The 22500-nt window shown below is 38.1% G+C and overlaps 1 non-coding gene and 1 pseudogene across 1 annotated transcript; one reads left to right on the top strand and one right to left on the bottom strand.

The window, feature by feature from the left end:
• The first annotated feature begins 176 nt into the window (after window positions 1-176).
• LOC140932065 (uncharacterized) overlaps window positions 177-22500 on the top strand; it is a 24104-nt pseudogene continuing 1780 nt past the window's right edge.
• Trnat-ggu (transfer RNA threonine (anticodon GGU)) lies at window positions 17993-18065 on the bottom strand. Its single transcript has one exon. It is a non-coding gene; the product is annotated as a tRNA-Thr (tRNA).

The raw sequence follows: 22500 nt of genomic DNA, 5'->3' as shown, positions 1-22500 counted from the left end.
ATCCTGAGTTACATATGTCGAATTACGATTACTTCTTGAATTTATGCCAAGCTCTTCCATTAGAGTATGTACGTAATAATACTTACAAACAAAAATGATGTTGTTGCCGGCTTTATCTGCAGGAACCAGTACATATTTACTTTGAAGTTCTGTCAAGTATGCCTTGATATGCTGATATGCTTGATATGCTGCTAAATGATGATTTAATTCAACCTGTTCCAAGAGAAGAAGCTATTGGTATTAAAAACATTGTGGCAAGAGAGGTCAGTTAAACATCGTCTTCAAAATATGATTTCATGACACCATATTTGGGGCAGGGAACGGTCCCTCGAAAAACATGGCTCTCGGAATATTAGCCCAATCTTAAAATCTTTGAAGCATTTGTCGACAGGTCTCAAAGTCTCATTCTTGGGTGATTTTACTTCTCGGAGTCTCGAATTTTAAAGTCTTGGCCATGAATGTTGAAACCGCATACTGCATGGGGTCTCGCATTCTTGCAAAGTGACTCTCAGATTCACAATTCTATACCCCGTATATTTGATTGTCATTATGTCATCACATCACCCATGACAGAGAGTAATATTTTTTTTATTAGACTAAAAGGCAAATCAATAATTTTTTCAAGTATTTATATATTATTTTAGAATTTTTCATTTCATAGTTAAACAGTATCCAGCCAAACTGCACAGTGGAACTAGTTGGAGGGTACCGCAGGTGACCATACAATGTACACATTTCTCTTACTTAATTCTTTGGTAAAAAGTATAATATTTGACTTCTACAGCAAAAAGTCAACAAATACATTACAATTTTGAACTTTTTGATGTCATTTCTATGGCCTGTAAGAGTTTAGACAATGGAAAATTGTCTTTTTTCATTTTACAATATTATAACATTAAAAGTTTATTCTTCAAAAATCACGTGCAAGAGACAAGAAAAAAATTGCGTAATTTTTTTTAAAATTTATTTCCATGGACAATTAGATGATAACTCTCAACCAGTGAGTATGTGGCATGTTGCCCAGTTGTTTTAAAATAAATAATCTTTAAGCTCAATAGTTTTTTTCTGTCCCAATCTTTTCTAGAGGTAAACCATCAGGACATGATGTGGACATTTTGATTACCCATAAAGATGTCTACCGCGTTGAAGGATTGCTAGTAAAGCTTGTTGAAAGGCTTGATAAGCTGGTAAGGAAATAAAGAAACAATAAATCAAAGCCAAATTAGAGGGATCATTCAAAGGTTTTTTAAGCTAAAACACTTTTTGAGCATTTGTTTGTTAACAAAATAAATGTTTTTTTCCTTTTTAGGGTCACATGGTTCACAAGGACTTAATGGCTGGTCGGAATTCAGCTCTTGGTGGAAGCCAAAAGTATGTTGCAACAAATAAAGACTTCAATTTGAAAGCCTTGAAAAGATATCCTCCCACCTAATGGGATAGTGATATCAACATGGCATAAATACATTATCAAGCAAGTTTGAAATGGATTTCAATATTGTTTGGTAATGTAACCACTGTGCTTCAACAGTTACTAACTGTATTACTAACAATTACTAACAACTTTTTGGTGCTCTACTGATCAGCATATTTGTTTTTCCTTACTTTGTTTTTAGGATTGTAAAAGAGAGATATTCAAAAGTGACCAATGTTAAAAAACCCAGAGACCCATGTACATCGAGACAAAACAATATAAACTCTGTAAGGGGAAGTTGGGGGTGGGGGCGGTGAGGTTCTTAATGACCAAAAATTTATTAAAGAAAAATACCATCAAGGCCTCAATTGATAGCAGTGCTAAAGGCGTCTGAATGGGCTACCTAACCCTGATACGAATAAATATTAAGGTCTCTCTCTCTTATGAAGCATAACTTAGTTTATTTTTCTGTCAGTAAGTTAAATTATCTATTTTATTTGGGAAAAGTAATAATTTTAACTTTTTTCTGCGTTGCTATCTCCTCTGGACTAATCTATGTAAAATGTTGAAACAAAATGTGTACAATGTGTAAAATATATAATATACAAACTTAACCTTGACAATTATTGTGCCCTGAATGGCCAGGAGTGTTTAAAAGGGAGAAAATCACATTAATGGGCTTGGTCAGTGATATTTTCTCCCTTGCTTAGACACACGGTGGGCCACATGGATAATCTTGACCACTGCTTCTGTATGTTTCAACTGACAACAACGGCATTGGCATCGTCAGACAGTGATTCACTAACAGGTTCAACGAGATATGGAGGATCGTGCATTGATGACTTCCAAGAGGGAAGGGGTGGAAGAGCAGTTAGAAGAGTTGACCTGATTGTGACTCCACCCAATCAATTCCCATTTTCTTTACTAGGATGGACAGGTTCTAAGGTGTGTACACCAGCTTCTGTCAGAAATAAACTGTTATGCCACCCTTAAAGTGGTCTCCTCTTGCAAAAACTTGACGCACCAAATTGACTTATTGTGTGCTCAATTTTTGCGTTAACATCTGTGGTTATTTTGCAACAACTTTTAGGACTTGTGTTAGTGATGTATTACGATGGATGATGTTACTGTCAATAATAATAATATGCACCTGTTTTTCTTGTCTAGCAATTTAACCGCTCAATAAGGGACTATGCCTGGAAAATGTTGAAAATCAAGTTATCGAACCGTGGAATGTGGGATCATAACCAAGTGGTAAGTTCTTGTGTCCTTAAGAACAGAGGATCATAGATGTCACTATGCTGCACTACCAATAATCATACTCAGGTAGATTAAGGCCTGGGTCTAAGTCATTTATTGTTTTATGTACAGTTTCCAAAAACTATGGTTAAAGACTTCCACAAGGGACGTTATATGGTAAAGTAAACGAAACTTAAAAAAACTTGAAAAAAGAAATTAAAATTATTTGGTCACGTGATCGACCACGCCCTCCATTGTTCGAAAATTGTAACCAACGATTCCCACCACTTGAAAAACGAGTAGCTCCAGTTTCTCTGTATCAAAACATTGTCCCTTCAAAGTGTCTACGAAATCAGCTCGGAATGGTTCGAAGAATTACAATTGGCCTGTGCAATTGCAGATCACTGACTAGTGCCATTCCTCCTCTATGTAAAATTATCGACAGGAGAAAGACGTTTATTGACCTTTCCTCATTCCGATTGTTTTTACGAGAAGACTATCAGTAGCCACTTTTTGGACCTGCTAAAGGAAAACGGTTTACTCTCCTTCTGATGGGAATTTCGACTCAAAGGATTTCTCGATAAAACAGGGCGTGGCTAGTCACGTGATGCAGTTATGAACAATTTTTAAAATGAAATTGGAAGATTTCTTGGATATGATTGGCCTTAAATTGTTAGTCACGGGATGTCTTTAAAATACTGTACGTTATACCACCCCCCTTTGAAAATTCTGAAAACTGTGTAATGACCCAGGCCTTAATCTACTTGAGTATTCTTTTGACTATACATGTAAAGATATGCTTCCTTTTTTAGGCTTTAAAGTACTTTGAACAATTCCTGCCAACAAGTGGGGAAAATATAGGATGAAAACAACTGAAGCAGATCTTACTCCCTAATAAATTTTATTTAGTTGTTTTAATTACGTCAATAATTTAACTGACTCACTCTGACAAAGGGCTAGTGCTGTAAATTTCAGCCTCTGAATTTTCTCACAGTGGCCAATGTATTTTATCAACCAAACTTGTTTTTTACTTTCCCACAATAGCATGTAGAACAGGTGCTTTTAGGAGGGGTTTTTCAGGTGAGCAAATGTAAGCGCCAAGCAGGTGTGGAGCATGAAACAATAGCCTTCCCCCATTTCAGGTCTTGTGCTTCATGCCTGCTTTATGTTGGCCTTGATCATTTGCCCCTGCATGGCAGGCGCCAGTTAGTTTTACGGTTTGTTGTATGCGTGCATCCTCAAAATTTCTCCCTTTGCTCTAAAAATTCTGGCAACTATGTTTATAACGTGAAAAATTGTAGGCTAGCTCTCCAAGGCAGCCCTACAGTTTCCTTAGAAGCAAACCCCCTTACGTATAATATGGCTTCTCTTCTTTGCAGCCCCCATGTCTCCTTGAAGCGAACTCAGAAGAAGAGATATTTGCCACACTGAAACTTGAATACAGAAAACCAGAGGACAGGAATGTATAAAGTTATCATTTATTTCACCAATCAATCAATTATCAATCTTATTTCCTCACATCTTTGTAATTGTTACGAGTTCGTTTTGTGAGTAGCCTGCGTAGCTGGCGGTATTGTGTAGTACAGGACAACTCGGATTAATATTAATCCGTGGATTATAATAATAATAGATTATAATATGGTTATTATAATCCGGTAATAGATTATTATAATGCAGTAATAGATTATTATAATCCAGTAAGAGATTAAGGCACGGCAAAAATTGGAAGGATTAAATTATTATTAATAATAATCATCCGGATTAATATTAATCTCTATTATAATCCAGATCAGAGCTATGACAGACAAACTGCAGACATTACACGCTGAACAAGGGACTGACAAATCAGTCACACGATCACTTGCATATGTTAGAGCTGGTTGGCGACATTCTTGTTAAAGTGAATGACAAGGCACGTATAAAGTATCGTTATCAAAGCATACAGGATATGTTGTCTGCAAGGTCACTTGCCAACATAACTCTAGAGTTCTTCCGTCCAGCTGAAATTGGTGCCAACACTTCAGTCAATCATACGCCTTCGTGGCTGCCACCAGCTAACCCATCAACAACAATGGCTCCTTCTATGACACCAATCCTGAAACCCAGTCCTCTAACACAAACTCCTACTTTAAGTCCAGCATATACGCAGACGGTCCAAATCATGAAATGCTCCCTGGGAAATAACTATCTCTATGGATCAAACTCAGAAAGACTGCGTCTTTTAGAAATAACTGGAAAAGATTCAAGGATTTCCTTTGATAATGTGCGCACTGACATCCCTTTCACTTTGTTATTTTTTTTATTACTTAAGATCTTTACTCTATTCTATGTTAAAAATCTTCATGGCCCTGCAAAAAATTCAGTTGCAACTGTATTACCAGCAGAGCTGAGACAACTGCCGACTTCTGCTACTAAAATATAATAACGTATAATAAGGAGTGCGGTTATTGACTGAATGTAATTAAGAGTTTTGTTCACAAACTACTAGCACAAGTAGCAAATTCGTCGTGGTTAGAATAGAATATTTTCTTTATTGAGAGACTTGTACAAATTTGAGCTATGTGGGATTATATTTATCAGATTAATATTAATCCTAATCGTTTAAGGTACGGCTCAAAGCTCAGTTATGGATTATAATAATCTATTACTGGATCTAATATTAGGATTAATATTAATCTGATTAATATTAATCCTACATAAGATTAATAGTAATCCTAATTGATCAAGGCACGGCTCAAACCTCAGTAATGGATTATAATAATCTATTACTGGATTATAATAATCATTAGGATTAATATTAATCCGAGTTGTCCTGGTAGTAGTCGAGTGAGATTTGGCGGCGGAGCCGTTGTAAATTAGTCGAGTGAGATTTGAGGGCGGAGCCGTCACGAGCGGCGAAGCCGCGAGAAATACCGCCTGCCAGAGAACCATGATTTTTTTAATGCCGCCCACTTTTGTCACGTTAGCTGATCCCAATTAAATCAGCCAATCAAAGAGAAACCTGCAATTTGAAACTTCCGATTATTTTCGCGCGAGACAGGTTAGAAATAAGCGTTGACAGGCTAAACACGACTCCTAAGCTCGTGATAATGTGAAACGTGACCTTGTGAGTTTGCTTGAACAGAGGTTTTTATTTTTATTTTCTCGGCTCTCGCTCGAAGGTTACTAGCACTACACAGTGCACGTATCATTCTAAACTTTGACTGAGTCAATCTTTTTTTGCAACACTAGGCTTAACATTAAAAGGTCATGAAGCTGGTTTGTTACATGCATACTGAGTAACCATTTCCGGTGGTTTATTCTTCTGTAGGTGTTCCTGATAGGATTTGATCTCAGATGCAGTTGTAAAGTGTTTTAATTTTCTTTGAACTTTGTTTCTTACGGCTAAATAAAGACAATTCCAGCGCTGTGAAGTTTAAAGACGTCATTTCGGCAATTTGGTCATCAATTATGCTCTTTTTAAAGCGGAAATCACAATCACTTTACATGTACGTCTTTTCCCTATTTGCCATCTGCTCCCTAAATTGGGAAATATACGCGAGGGCTCATCTAACATGATTGACATATGTATAGCCCTCGACCAATCCGTTTCCCCGCACACTGGTGTGCGGACTATTCAAAATACTGGGGTTTTCTGGCAGGCGGTATTTCAACCGCCTCGTCCCTACTCCCTTTTTTTGGAACACGTCTCCGCCGCCAAACTTTAACTCGCACCCACACAATACCGCCAGCTACGCAGGCTATTTGTGAGTGGCGGATAGTTCGTAGTCTAAACAGAACGCAGGGTTGTCGGAACAGCAACAAGGTTATTTATTCCAAACGACCGTAGTAAATTCCACACGAAACTTCACAACAAGCACACGCTAGGCTTGTAAATTACAGTTCGACCTCCGTCACACTTGATTAAACACGGCCTCTGCCAAATATACACGCGACCTCTGTCACACTTCAATAAACACGGCCAGGGGCGTAGCCAGGATTTTTCAAAGGGGGGGTCACCATCCGGGGATCGCCGACTATATATGGTTTATACCCCTGCTCTCCCTCGTGTATCAGCGGGCTCAGTCGTATTATCGCGGTATGAAGGCCCATATTAACTAATTTAAAAAAAAGAGGGCTTTTCAACAATGGCTTTTACGGCCAAGATATTGTGATGGCGTTTTCGCCACCTGAATATTGTAGGTTGTTTGCTCAAAAGAAGCGGTGAGGGTAAAAGGCGGAATGAGTTTGCGGAATGGCATGTGGCATGGCTTGCGGAATGACATAATTATGCGGAATTTAATATACGCAGATCATTTCCAAAGAAATAAATTAAACTGAAAAGAGCGCCCATTTTTGGCGCCAATCAATTTGCAAACGCAGCCGCTGTTTTAATGTTGCGGGCTTAACATACGATGACAATCAAAAAACCACGAAGGCTCATTGTCGACCAGCCTTGTCCACACAGCCAAAAAGTTTCTTCGTCTATTGAAGAAAAGATGTTTTCGAAGGTCACGCTCCCTTCTACTTTAATTAATTTTTTTCTGCAAAAGATGTTTGTACGATTAACTTAACAGTTTCTTGTTACCTATATTTGTATTCCAAACCGTGTGAGAAGTGTTTCTTTATGAGACTGTGGGTTACGTCATCGTGACATAATTAACAGTTAATGAATGAGGCTGAGTATCTTATGAAGAATTATGGAGATCGAGGAGGGTGTTATCCGTCGAGGCCGTAGGCCGAGGCGGATAACACGCTCCGAGATCTCCACAATTCTTCATATGATACGAAAGCCGAATTCAATAACTGTTTTATTATTCATTCAAACTAATTCCTAGTTTAAAAACATAGCTAAAACATGCTTACCTCCATCGATCCATCGATGTTCAGTTCATCTTCGATAGTGTACGTTTAGGTTTGTCCAGCTCCGCAAATATTCTCCAAATAGCAGATGTCGCCCTTCGAGTTGTCTTCTTGCTGTTCTTGCCATGTTTTTAGCTATTTTTTTGCCTATTTCTTACTCTTGAAACGAGTGAAATGTCCGCCATTTTTTCAAGTTCACAACCAAAACAATTCAACCTCGTCCCCAGGTCTTCTCGGTCAAAGGTGCCTTAACCTGCGAAAACACTGCATTTTTGACGTCATTTCCTCGTTAAAGTCAAAATTCTTCCAAATTTGGTCATCAGTAACTGGTTATGGTGAATTAAACGTGTGCTTTTAACCAATCAGAATCGGGGAAATATTTTGAATGAATAATAATTGATAATATTCAGAGATGAATCAAATCTTGTATTTTGTTTCCTCAGTTGCGAGCTTGAAACGTGCGAAACAGCAAAATCGACCAAAATGTAAATTTCGTGGCAATAGTTGAAAAATCAAGTTCTTTCATTCATAGATAGCTTTTAGGTTTATAAGAAACCTAACGTAGATTGTTCCCGCCGAAAGCCTTTTATTCGTGAGAAAAAATAGAAGATCGGTTTTCGATGTCAGAGTCCGTCTCAGACTGCATTAATTCTTAACCTGAAATTCGCTAACATCAACTTTCCTCGCGTTCGCAAACGAAGCTGGATGGAGAAATTTGGACACTTTTCACGAACAGAAAAATTATTTTCCTTCCACTAGAAGATTTTTTCTGAACAATAGGGAAGCTGGTTGTACTGAAATAATTTTAAACATGAGGGACAAAGTTTAAGTTCGTTACTCATTTTCGACGGCAATATTTAACATGTGGTATACCTCCAAATTCTCTTCTTGCTATTTAAATCACACATTTAGACATTCATTTAAAACATACCTGGGAATTGGCTTGGGTAAGTGAAGGAAATCTCTGTAAGACACCATCGAAGTTGAGGAATTTTCACGGTAGGCTGGCGGTAATTGTCTGTATTGTGTAAACACTTCCAAAAAAAAGTAGCAAAGTGAACTGGTCTGCTTTTGTTTTGCAATACCATTCATGTCTCAGGGTTTCACCACTATCAAGTTTTGGCTGGGTGAACACAACAAGTAGGCAGGGAATCAAACATCTAGGGATTTATTTTTCTTTGTTCTATTTTCATTCTATTTTTCTAAGTAGCTAGATTCAGCTTCATTGTAGCTGAGGAAAATCTCTGGCCCCGGTTCCTGAAAGGCTGATTAGCGCATATCCAGGATAATAAGTTTGTTACATTGTTTATTAACCTTCCTATAGATTGCTTAGAGTAACATTCTGTGTTATCATCGAGTCTCGAAGTAAGCCAAAACAGTATTTTGTAAGCTCAAGTGACATGTTCGTGGACAAGAAAAAATTGTTAAAAACTGGCTTAATCATGAGTTGTCTAAACTGTAGTTAAAAACAACTGCCCAGAAAAATAGCTTTCTTTAATCATTTAAAAACTTGTTTTTTTAGATCCTATAGATTTATTTTGCTGTTCTGATTCTGAGTCACTGCTTACAGTTCAAGTGAATTGTTTTGTTGGCTAGGATCTACAAGGCAACTACAAATGTTTATGTTACAGTTATAAAGATTGTACCATAAACTTTAGAAAAAAAAAATCGCTCCCTTTTATCATTTAAAAACGTATTTTGTTTAAGATCCTATAAATTTATTCGCTATTTCTAGAGGTGAGCCCTACCAAGACTTCTTGTAAACGGTTGACGTTTTATTGACAAATGTTTGGGTTACAGTTGTAAAAATGCACCATAAACTTTACAAAAAAATAGCTTCCTTTAGTCAGTAAAAAAAAAAACATTTTTTAGATCCTATAGATATATTTGCTGTCACTAGAGGTGAGCTTTAACAAGATTTCCTGCCAACGGATCATGATTTAATCACTGCTAATAGTTGTTTTATTGGCTATTGCCTTTTTTAGTTCTGACTTCCCCCTTACCCTGCAATCCGCAAAGGTGGTTAATAATAATAACAATAAAAGCTTTATTTATACTGAAGATATCTATCAGTATTTTACAATGCTGGTCTTTAAGAGATGTCCAGTAAATAAAATTTACAATAATAATATTACTCTAAATCACATTTCAGAGAAGCTAAAAACTGCTAAGATAAGACTACTAAAAGGACTACTAATTTAAAAACTACTAAAAACTAATTACAACATTAACAACTACTAAAAACTTTAAAAAAAGTCACAGGGTACATTTATAATTACTGATGCCACTGTCTCTCAGCTGTTTAAAAAGATTAAATTTAAAAGAGCCTATTTTGTTTTCCTAAGTTCTATAGGGAGCAAGTTCCAGTCACTTGCACCAGCAATTTGGAAAGTCTTTCTTCCTGAAGAAGTCTTAGGTTGTGGTATCTCGAGAGTGCCTTGGTTCCGCAGATTTCTGTTTTGGAGCTCAATCCTACTAGTTAGGCAACCCCCTGGTTGCTTAGGGCGGTTTTGGTTGTTTACAATCTAAAAATAAAAATAAATCTGAGGAATCGTCTCCTATTGTACAGTGTTAACAGCCCTAGAGTGTTCCTCGTATATTGTGTGCAGGTGGTTCTGGTGGCCCTCGGAATAACCCAAGTCTATTTAAGAGTGCTCTTTTTGGTGAAAGTCTGTCAACAGGTATTTAAAGGTCTCAACCACATCAATAGATTGGTAAACACATTGATTGTTTAACAATTTAATTTGTATGTGACATCTTTATTAATAAAGTCAATTAATGGTCCTGGGGCCTGTTTCTCGAAAAAGTCCCAGTAACTTTATGGGCCCGAAATCAAATATTCAAATCAAAATATAGAGAATAAGGTCACTGGTCTTGGCTGGCAAACTACTGCATTTTGTTTCATCAACTGATAGTTTTATCATGTTAGATGTAAAACTAGTGAATGTAAACAACAACAGCTTTATGGGCCCGTTAATAACTTTCGAGAAACGAGCCCCTGGTCACGAAGTGATGGGTCTTTTACCATGGCATCTTTGATCGTTATGAAAGATGGCTCTGTGTCCATTTTCAAAATCTTTGGCGTTTGTGGAAAAAAGAGTATTTTGTACATGAAGCGAGAAAATGCTCAATTATGGCAAAACTGATACGCTGGGGACGATAAAACGTTATTGGGGGTTACCTCAAGTTGAAAGAATAAAAGGGATAAATTGAGTTTTCGGGCTGCAAACCACCAAGTAGACAATGTATGAATTTATCAATGTTTTTTGTGCAGCTTGACTTTGACAGATGGATTTACAGGGGTAAAGCAATAGGGCCATTAGAAAGCTAAGTCGACTAAATCTCTAGAGGCCTGCTCTCGTCTCTGGGACTTTAACTCACCGTGAGATTTTGCAACCTAAAGTGAGTTAAGGTGAGTTGAGGCGAGAGAAGGAAAAATTAAGCTTGCCTATCAGTTGCGAGTTTGTGCTAGTTAAGGTGAGTTAGGGAAAAATGAGGTGATAAGAGTTAAAAAATATATGCTTGAGTAACATCCATATCAGGATACCTTGCAATCTTTGTCTTATATATACAGTAGGCTACAGCATGTTGCCCAACTATGAAAACATTAAACAAAAAATTTCGGGTGAGCTCCATGGTTGAATGAAGCCAAATCGTATTTAAATTTTAATAAGTAATTGAATTTGTTTTCCTAATTGGACAAGCTTAAGTATGGATATGCTAGTGATATGGAGTCCTGTTCTTTATTACTTAATTAGCATTCAGACACCAAACTATATCATTACAGGCTGTATCGTAATAATAATAATCATCATCATCATCACGATATATTATTCATAGCTACATAAATATTTGGCAGAAATTATAATAAATTATTGAAAAAAGCAACTAATGAAAACAAAACAATCATGAACAGATAAGAAAATGTAACTGTAACTTATTATCACAGATAGGGTATTTTATTTAATTTTTTTTAAAATCAACAACACTTATGTTTTAATAAACAGGTGAGCATAATAGGTATCACATGACATGTTGTCACTAACTCCAGAATTGAAAAAAACGTTTTAACAGTCTGTCGATCGGTGTTCTTCAAAGAACTAGTACACCAAAAACCAGGGAAGCTGACCTAATATCAACTTAGCTGAGAAAACTTTAATGACACAATCAATTTCACTGAAATGAAAGGAAAGTTGTATTAAGACTTATCTTTACGTCTTCTCCCATTTTCTCCACTTCACTGATGTTTTCCCGAATCCAGCACAATTGTACTTTTTTTGTCACTGCCAGAGACGAAAACACAATCGCCTTTTCATTTCCTTGGGATAATCCATTTTAATTTCGTGCAAATGAAGGTTGAGACAGTGATGAATCCACCCTCGGTCGTGGGCAAGTAATTCATGGCAGTCTCCATATAGACTCCCTAATATATTAGTGCAATATTGTATACCCCCATATATCCTGTGTACCCATGTTTACCCTAGTAATACTGTATACCTTGTATACCCTTGTATATCCTGTTTACCCTTGTTTACCCTAGTAATACTGTATACCCTGTATACCCCTATATATCCTGTGTACCCATGTTTACCCTAGTAATACTGTATACCTTGTATACCCTTGTATATCCTGTTTACCCGTGTTTACCCTAGTAATACTGTCTACCCTGTATACCCCTATATATCCTGTGTACCCATGTTTACCCTAGTAATACTGTATACCTTGTATACCCTTGTTTATCTTGTTTACCCATGTTTACCCTAGTAATACTGTATACCCTGTATACCCCTATATATCTTGTGTACCCATGTTTACCCTAGTAATACTGTATACCTTGTATACCCTTGTATATCTTGTTTACCCATTTTTACCCTAGTAATACCGTATACCCTGTATACCCCTATATATCCTGTGTACCCATGTTTATCCTAGTAATACTGTATACCTTGTATACCCTTGTATATCTTTTTTACCCATGTTTACCCTAGTAATAGTGTATACCCTGAATACCCCTATATATCCTGTGTACCCATGTTTACCCTAGTAATACTGTATACCTTGTATATCCTTGTTTATCTTGTTTACCCATGTTTACCCTAGTAATACTGTATACCCTGTATACCCCTATATATCCTGTGTACCCATGTTTATACAGTATTACTAGGGTAAACATGGGTACACAGGATATATAGGGGTATACAAGGTATAAGAGATAACATATGAGGGAGTCTATATGGAGACTGCCATGAATTACTTGCCAACGGACTTAACGAGGAAATTTGCTCCAGGTTTATCTTTACAAATCTTCAGCTTTCAGTGGAATTCTAGGTACTCTAGATAAGGTGTGATGAAGCATTGTGTTGTAACCGTTTTGCAAAGTACCGTTTCGCAAAGTACCATTTCGTTTCGTTTCGTTTCGCAAAGTACCATAAGCCAGCCCAGTGTGTCTTCCTTTGGGATCAGAGTAGCTCTCTCATGATTCAGGTGCGGTATTTTTCTGGTTTATCGATAGTCAACTTAATATTCTTATTATATTGTGCCTCGAACGACATCTGTGTTTGCAATATTGTGTGCATGTGACCGTACTGAGCGCTTTGAGACATGGAAAATTATTTTTGAGTTCACTTACTGTATTATGAAGAAGGACTTGGCGCCGCGGCCTCTGAAATTCACTTTATTCAGGTCCCGGGGATTCAAGTATGTATGTCCGTGCTTTTATTATGCTCTTACTATGGAGTAAGAAAGAATACGGACTGTTAAAATCAAATCTGTGACGATTGGGTCTTCGAGGTTTTTTCAAATAATGGATTGAATTTCAGTTTTAATTCTTTATTCACATCTAACATATTTTGAGTTGAGAATGATACAGGACAGAAAATCATCAAGGTCGGTTTCATGCTTCGCACGTGCAGACTGCTCCTTTAAAAAGGCGCGTTTTACAGTATTCGAAAATCAAAAATTTCCTTCGTTCTCCGGATCATAAAGAGGAATTATTGCTAGTTTTCAGTGTCACGCCATTCAAAATAGATGAAAATAAAAATCAAAACCGTTCAATAGATAAAGTCCAGCATCTGGGAAATGAAAGGTGGTACATATACAAAGACCCTCACCAAGATTCAGGTCAGAGGAATATTTCGTATACGAGATATCCGTAGAAATGTTTTTCGTAAACTTATAGAGATTTGTATGGAGACGCCATGCACCATGGCGGACGGAAACCAACAGAAATATCTGTTACCGAGTTTTGCTACAAAAGCGTGAATTTATCCTTCCAGAAACTCATAAACATGAAAGTAATACTTTTTCTAATACATGAACTGTTTAGATAGCAAAATTTCCTGAAATAACCTACATGACAGCTCTTGTGGCCATCATGTAAATTCCGCGTCACGCAAAAGCTTAGAAATTCAAGCGTATTCCATCACAAAACCTAGAAACCTTTTGAAGCAAAATTTGTATGAAAATTAGTTTTCAGCTGCTCTAATGCATTGTGAAAGTAAAATCTCGGTAGGATAGTGACGTCATGTAAAAACCAGCAATAAGCTAAAATTTTCAGGAACTACCACCTCTCATGATCAGGGCCTGGGGATCAGGATCCCAGAGAGAGGATTAGGACCTATCTGTAGCCTGGGGACTTGATGGTTTGTTGTGGTTGTCCCCAGGGGGCCTGGGAATTAGGATCCCAGAGAGAGGATTAGGACCTCTCTGTAGCCTGAGGACTTGATGGTGTGATGTGGTTGTCCCCAGGGGGCCTGGGAATTAGGATCCCAGAGAGAGGATTAGGACCTCTCTGTAGCCTGGGGACTTGATGGTTTGTTGTGGTTGTCCCCAGGGGGCCTGGGAATTAGGATCCCAGAGAGAGGATTAGGACCTCTCTGTAGCCTGAGGACTTGATGGTTTGTTGTGGTTGTCCCCAGGGGGCCTGGGAATTAGGATCCCAGAGAGAGGATTAGGACCTCTCTGTAGCCTGGGGACTTGATGGTTTGTTGTGGTTGTCCCCAGGGGGCCTGGGCATTAGGATCCCAGAGAGAGGATTAGGACCTCTCTGTAGTCTAAGGACTTGATGGTTTGTTGTGGTTGTCCCCAGGGGGCCTGGGAATTAGGATCCCAGAGAGAGGATTAGGACCTCTCTGTAGCCTGGGGACTTGATGGTTTGTTGTGGTTGTCCCACGGGGGCCTGGGAATTAGGATCCCAGAGAGAGGATTAAAAAAAAAACCGAAAAACAAAAAACAAAAACAAACAAAAAAAAAAACAAAAACACAAAAAAAACACAAAAAAAACTAAAAAACAAAAACAAAAAACAAAAAAAACAAACAAAAAAAAACGACTTGTGGTTGTCCCCAGGGTGCCTCGGAATGTACTATTGTCATTGTTTCAATAACTGGGTTGAAACCATGAACAACAACCATGAGCACGTGTATTCCGTTTTATCGATGAGGAATTGTTTAAAATTTTGTCAATATATATTGGGTTCTCACATCTCAGTATCTGGCCCTGACTTGAGAGATACACCAGTTGCATCCAGTTTGTGTAATTAGTCAATTAATTGTGCTTAATTTACAGACTGATCCTTTGTTTTGTTATTTGTTATTGCATATCTCCTCATCTGCTGTGGAGGAAGTCTTAGTCCGCTGACCAACTTGTTGCTGTTCCTGGTTAAGTCCTCAGCTGATACCTAGTCGATGGGACATTTGCCAAGTCTAATCTTACACGCAATGTTCAAGTACCATGTGACCAGTGTTTCAAGTGACATTTGACTCTGGAAATAGCCCTACAATTCCTGTTGTTCGTCTATAGGGGAATACCTTTTTGGGGTATTTTTGGGGATGAAGTGCTCCCATACAGGTCACACTTTGCCCCATAGACTCTTGTTACTCCTTAAACCGGGGAATTAGACATCTAGAGAGGTCTTTCCACCTCTCCATTACCCAAGGGGGATTATCACCTCCACTCACAACCTTGGGGGATTATCAACCCCTAGAGAGGATTATCACCTAGCTTCTCACTATCCTGGGGGATTATCACCCCCAAGAGAGGATTATCACCTCTCACTATCCTGGGGGATTATCACTCCCTAGAGAGGATTATCACCTCTCCCCTTGTAGATTTCGGACTGTTACACCAATATGTGGAGAAAAGTGACCTGCTGTCCATATTTGGAGTACTTCATCCCTTACCCCTTTTTACCATAATAATTCTGGTCTAGTTACTTGCTTTATCTAAGGGGTTATGGGTTAAGAGCATTAATATAAAAGACACGAACTCAGCAACACAAAACCTCGTTACCCATGCAGGGTTCTTTCCTACCCGTGACCTGGGAACGACCAGGTTGAGCAACACATAACTCAAGTAGAGACTGAAGATCACTGCTTTGTCGATTAAAATAAGTTTTATTTCATTGATGTAATTTAAAAATCATTATCAAATTCATAAACAAAATAGTATCGTATACATGTTGTTCGTCAACACCCGGAAAGGGAGAGTGTCATTAAATATAAAAACACCGAAAAGAAAAACACTTACTCACTACTTCCGAAGGCAAGTCCGTTTGCATCTCCCGTCATGTAGTAAGAATTTCTTCCACGGCATGGATAAATCTACAAAAAGAGCCAAGCCAATGTAGATACCTGTATCTTTAACTACATGTGATATTGTGAGACTACGTTACCCTGCCTCCAGAAGTCCGTTCTTAAAATACCTAAGATGAAATAAATCGTGCTTACGGTTTGATAAGGCTCCCGAGACGGACTTTTGTTTCTTTCGGCGCTCGTTGACGTCTCTCGGCGCTTCGCTTCCGGAATTCGGTAATTTTATCTGATGGAATCTGGAATCCTGGGTTTTGAAATCCATAATACAGCTCAAGGAAACCGGAATGGCACTAACCATATGGAATTTGGAATCCAAGTTCCATTAACAAAGAAGCCGAAATCCAGAATCCAGAATCCGAGACTGTCTTGGATTCCTTTACGCGAGGTTAATAACTATCTCGTGTTTTTAAAGAATCACGGCAGTGATGCAGGAGAAAAAGAGCAATTGGGACAAGGAAAACTTCTGAGCCCTCAAAGACCATACCACCAATTTACTTTACGGGAGAAGTCGTTTGAGAGCTAAGTCGGTCAGTAGATTCATTGACAAGCGTCCTGTATACTGCTTGGATAAACTGAAAAACTTTTAAATGGTCTCGTGTGTAGGTGAAGAAAAAACGCTGGTAGAAAGGGCTGATCGTCCACCACTGAGATGAAACACTAGACAATATATATAGTTTTCGGTCTTATCGATAAGCTTACCTTGAACTGTGGTCTACAAGTGAAGAAATATGATTTTCCTACAGAAAATAGCCTCCATCCGAGGAGAAATTGGAGAAAATACACCAGACACCTAATAAACAAATGTTAACTAAAAGAACTGGATTTCACTTTCAAAATGTATGATATTGGAAATATAGACGCCCCAAATTAACCGTGTACGTTTGTGGTAGAGGGACCCACTGTCTGTATCTCTTGCGATCTTTTCACTTTTGTGGAAAGTTACCTATGATGTAAATGTTGTGCAGGAGACAGCAATCGTTCGAAGAAGGCGAAACATGAGGGCGGTTTCGTCAAATAGGTCAGGGATACATGCATAAGGCTTGAAGCTCGGTCTATGCTAGTTGGACTGCCTGAACCCGAAATACAAACATCCGAGTTTGGTCGCGTGCCCAAAAATATGAATCCGTAAGCTAAAGTGAACAGTGCGAATTAATTTTTTCCAATTGGCTGTGTTTGTGTAAACGCCTACAAGTCAGAATACCCTATAGCTAAATGTAATAAATCCGGAAACATTTCTCCTCTAGTATAATTATAGTTTGAGGAAGAGATTTCGACCGGCAAATTCAAATGATGACATATAATGTAACGTTTTTCATCGTTAACTTTCTTTAAAAAAATTCGAACAAAATGCACTAAGACACCAACAAAAAGAAAAAGTATTGGAAATTAGGAAAGAGTGATGAAAAAAAAACTCCTAAATGCTATATGTTTGCTATTTAAAGGTAATAGGACTAAATGGAGTCCAATTTGTTCTGCAATCACATGAGTGATTAAGGTCGTAGTCCGATTTGTTTAATCTCGAGTAAATTAGAACACAAAGAAATTCCGAGAGTTTTCTACTAGCAGTGAAAACAAAGCTATTTAAGTGCGCGCGCGATGGCGCGTACTGTCCAATTACTTAGGCAGTACTGTTCTGTTACACTGTCAGTTGATAGCCAATCAGATTTGATAATTTGTTATAGTTATGATTAACACGAAAATCGGTCCCAGATGACACTATATAAATAGAGCTCACTCACAAATCCTTCTTGATCCTTTACTACCGTGAACAGAACAGGAGTTGATGTGAAGTATAAATGAAATAATTCATTTTTCATTTTTGAACTGCGGTTGTAGATGAAAGTGAAGAATGATCATCGCAGTAAATTTTCTAATTTAAGCAATTGGAAAGAAGAAGCCTGAAAAAAAGCAGGGCTTCAACGGGGTTCGAACCCGTGACCTCCGCGTTACCGGTGCGTTGCTCTACCAACTGAGCTATGAAGCCACACATTGGGAGCGAGGTCAATTTATTGAGTTCATATCTCCCGTGAGGAGTGAAATGATGTGAAGTATATATGAAATAATTCATTTTTCATTTTTGAACTGTGGTTGTAGATGAAAGTGAAGAATAATCATCGCAGTAAATTTTCCAATTGAAGCAATTGGAAAGAAGAAGCCTGAAAAAAAGCCCTGATTGTGATTGGTGATTGGTCTTCTTCTTCCGCAATAACTCGCTTCGGAAAAGAGTGATAACCTGGAAACCAAACTAAGCGCGTGCTCATTTATGGGATTATTTGGGGGACAAGTCGAGCAGCCACGTGCACCTTGAATTATGCAACAAGTTGTTGTGTTTTTGTGCGCAAATAACTTCAGGAACTTCCCAGTCCGCGCGTACTTAACTTATCGAACCAGAAAGAAACTATCGGCTAGTTATAAAGGGGTATATAACATATTTTTGACAAAACAGTAGCAAGGTGCCCACTGGAAACACTTTTGCTGGTGAAAATGAGCCTCATCAAACCTCTGGTTAATTTTATTTCGTTAAGAGCTATTTAACCGAAAGGTTAACTGGGAAAAATATTGGAAATTTATAGTTTATGAAATCGTGTTGGCTTTTTTCTGTTTTTGTTTGTTTGTTTGTTTGTTTCTTTTTTTGCTCTTAGACTTCTTTCGTCTCCTGTATAAATCTCTCCAAAAAGAACTTAGAAAAAATTGCAGCAAAGATAATGAAAGAAGTTCTTGATCTCAAAAGACAAAACAAATGCAAGCGTTTGCTCTTTTGTTTATTGACCACAGTTGCAAACTAAGGCTTTGCTTGCCGTGGAATTACTGAAAAAACCCTGCCCTTCTTAAGCAAACCGCACGTTAATAATGCAATGTTTCAAAGGATTAATTTTGTTAAGCTGAAGTTTATTTGAATTTCCTTTAAACATTTTTAAAAAGAATAAATACGTAATAGATAATATAATTTTTAAGCATACTGAAAGAATAATATTTTTTATATTGAACTCAACGGACCACTGCGTGACTTTCCACGAGTTTAGCTCTCAAATTTATTTCTTTACTTAATTATCTAAGAAACTGGTTTTTAAGTATACTGCACAGTTTTGTTGCCAACGAGGCAGCCGAGCTAAGAAGCGAGGTTGCCTCGGAGGCAGATTTATAATCCCGCACGATGTAAGCTAAACCTCTCAAATTCTGCGTAAACCTCTAAAATTTGCATTTTTGACCATATTCGGGTGTAAGTCTTTTGATCTCCAACAACATGTTAAGCAACCAAAACATCGTGACGGCCACACACTTGATTTATCTATAACACGCAAGTCGGAAACACTTGTTGAAGATGAGCCAACGGTTGATCTATTTATATCTGACCACGCAGCCGTGTTGCCCAGGCTAGGACTGTCTCGACCAGGTCTCTCCCTGAAAACCACCACTTACACAAAAATCAAATCCATAAACCTAGACAGCTTTCATGGTGATATTCAAGCCAGCTCACTATGCGATGACAAACAGTTTGACACTGCTGATGACTTGGATGCGTATGCTCGTGAATACACTACCACCTTATCAGCACTGCTTGATCGACACGCGCCACTTAAAACACGCAGAAGAGTTACCAGACCTGTCGTACCCTGGTACAATGAAACTATCGACAATGCTAAGCAAGAGCGTAAGAAAGCAGAACGCAAATGGAGAAAGACAAAGGCTGCCGATGATCTGCTTGATTTCAAGTCAAAGAGAAACCATGTGACTTATTTGATGAATAAGGCTAGGCGGGACTTCTACTCTGAGTTTATGGCTGAAAACGGTGCTGATCAAAGGAAGTTGTTTAATGCTGCGAAAAAGCTTCTGGGCACGAAGGATGAACCCTTGTTTGCCGAACACCTTGACAAGACCATAATCGCGAACGATATCGGCAGGTATTTTGTTAGAAAGGTGGAGAACATTCGCAATGAAATTGATGCTACACCTATCAGTCAGTCTGATCGCGATCTCGTACCTCCTGACAAACCTGTGGTGGACACGAATGTAATACTGCGTTCTTTCCGGAATCTGAGTGAACAAGATATCTACGATCTTATTCAGAAATCGGCTAAAAAGTCATGCGTGCTTGATCCTCTGCCAACCACCTTCGTGTGTGACTCGCTTGATGTTCTACTTCCTGTCATCACAAAGTTAGTCAATACCTCACTAACTACTTCGCACTTTTCCACTGAATGGTAACAAGCGATTGTCAACCCGCTACTGAAAAAAGTGCTAAGGACGTGACCCATAAATACTTACGACCTATTAGCAACCTTCATTGGTGACTCAATGATAAAACACATTGATCCAAAAAAGCTTTCGCAAAGACATGTACATAAATTCTCATATCCCGGGAAAACCACTGCTGAAATAGCTGAAGCTGTTGACAACATCGCTGTTGCATCCGCGGATCCTTCTCACGTCATCATCCATACTGGCACCAACAATCTTCCGTCGGAGTCTGCCGATTCATGTGTCGCCGATATCAAGAGCCTTGTATTGAAGGTGAAGAGCAAGTTTCCTAACTCAAGCATTGGTCTCTCGGGTATAGTCTACAGAGAAGATATCAACGTCGATGCTAAACGCATTGAAGTTAATGAGAGGGTCAAGCTCACAGCAGTAGATAATAACTTTACTTATATTGATAATTCGGTTATTGACGCCTCAGCATTAAATGGTAGTAGACTTCATCTGAATGCCAAAGGTTCGTCATTGCTGGCCGTGCAATTTATTAAGTTTTTAAGATCTGGTTCTGGCAAGTATAATCAGTCTCTTAAGGGTTTTCAGTCCTCAGCTATCCAACAACTGGTAAAGCTTCTGATGGAACTGGGAAACCTTCCCTCTCCAGCTCGCAACAGGAGACGCCCACGCTAGCTTCTCAACCGAGTGACGTATCATCAGGTATTCCTAATCAAAACGTTGATTCATTTGAAAGTACAATTCTCTCTGATTTTCTTCCTTCTGGTCGTGGTTTTAAAATTGCAGGTTTAAACATTAATAGTCTTACAAAGCATATTGATGAACTAAGAATTCTCCTTGCCGATCGCTCCATTGATATTCTCTCAATTAATGAAACTAAACTTGATGACTCTATCAATAGTTGTGAGGTCCAAATACCAGGCTATGAATTTATTCGTCGTGATAGAAACAGACAAGGAGGAGGAGTAGGTTTTTATATAAAAACCTCGATTAATTTTGGAGTTCGCTCTGATTTGAATGCACCCAGTCTTGAAAATTTATGTATAGAGATTCGGAAACCAAACTCCAGGCCATTTCTGATAGCCACTTGGTACAGACCTCCTTGCTCCTCAATTGATTTATTTTTACCTTACGAATCATTTCTTGAGAAATTAGATTCCCTCGGCCTAGAATATTATCTGCTAGGTGATTTAAACTGTAACCTGGCCTCTGCACAATATGATTTAAATACTCGACGCTTATGTGAAATTTCTGATTTATTTGGGCTTCAACAGCTTATAACTGAACCTACTCGCATAACGGAATCCTCTTCAACATTAATTGATTTAATTTATACAAACTATACTGACAGGGTAGTCTGTTCCGGAGTCTCTCATATTGGTATCAGCGATCATAGCCTTATTTACGTTTATAGGAAATTATCTCTCACTTTTCCTTCAAAAGGGCACTCAACCATTTCTTATAGAAATTTCCAAAATTTTAATAGAGAGAGTTTTCGGAACGATATCGCCCAGCAAGACTGGTCCTGTAATGTTTCTGAAGATCCAAATGTTTTGTGGACTAACTGGAAAACGAAGTTTTTGGATATTGTTAATATTCATGCGCCACTCCGAACTAGACGTACTAGAACAAATAAAGCACCCTGGATCAATTCAGAATTAAAGAAAGGCATGCGTGATCGTGATGCTGCCAAAAGAAAAGCAATTACATCGAATGATCCACACGATTGGAAAAGGTACAAAAAGTTGCGAAATATAATAAACAATGACATCAAAATTTCTAAAGCATCTTATTATTCTAATGCATTTATTCAATCTAAGGGTAATCCTCGAAAAACGTGGCAAACCTTTAATGAGCTTACATCCCGTCGTGTGAATAATACAACGGTGAAGGAACTGAAATTGAATGATACCATTATCTCTAATTCTAGTGAGCTTTCTGATGCTTTTAATGACCATTTTTCAACAATTGGGCCCAGACTTGCTAATGAAATACCTCTAACTGCTGAAAATAATTCAAGTTATATCAATAATATAAAGGTAAATAACAACAATTTCAGCTTCTCCTCGACTAACTGCAGCATTGTTTTCTCACATCTAAACAAATTATGTAGATCTAAAGCAACTGGTCTTGATAATATTTCTGCTAAAATTGTACGTGAATGTGCTGATCTTATTTCAGTTTCACTATGTGATCTCTTTAATAAATCTTTA

This window comes from Porites lutea, chromosome 3 (assembly GCF_958299795.1).
Source record: "Porites lutea chromosome 3, jaPorLute2.1, whole genome shotgun sequence".
NCBI lineage: Eukaryota > Metazoa > Cnidaria > Anthozoa > Scleractinia > Poritidae > Porites > Porites lutea.
Note: the sequence above shows the minus strand (reverse complement) of the source record. Positions and strands in the feature narration are given on the sequence as shown.